A 258-nucleotide genomic window follows, 5' to 3' on the forward strand; every position below is an offset into this window, starting at 1 on the left:
TTGTTTGTTCTCTTTGTTACTTTCAATGTATATTAGCCATATTATTGGGATTTTGTGGTTGTGGTGTGTGGTTTGGTGGTTTTGTTTTAGGTTTTGGTTTTTTTGTGATGGCTGATAATAATTAATTGGGATAGATGTGTCAAGGAAAGCTCATATGTCTGTCTACTAAGAACTGAGGGTTTCTGAGGAAGGCAGAATTGTATTTGAGGAGTGAAGTATTTGGGTAGTGGTTTAGGACGGTTACTTTAACCCTCTGTG

General features: G+C 36.8%; 1 protein-coding gene across 1 annotated transcript in view; it reads left to right on the forward strand.

Annotated features, from left to right (window-relative positions):
• LOC104513805 (harmonin-like) overlaps positions 1–258 on the forward strand; it is a gene marked incomplete at both ends in the record, with an annotated part of 27,326 nt that overhangs the window by 24,465 nt on the left and 2,603 nt on the right. The gene's annotated exons all lie outside the window — the stretch shown is intronic.

Source organism: Eurypyga helias, unplaced genomic scaffold, assembly GCF_000690775.1.
Source record: "Eurypyga helias isolate BGI_N326 unplaced genomic scaffold, ASM69077v1 scaffold39498, whole genome shotgun sequence".
Classification (NCBI taxonomy): domain Eukaryota; kingdom Metazoa; phylum Chordata; class Aves; order Eurypygiformes; family Eurypygidae; genus Eurypyga; species Eurypyga helias.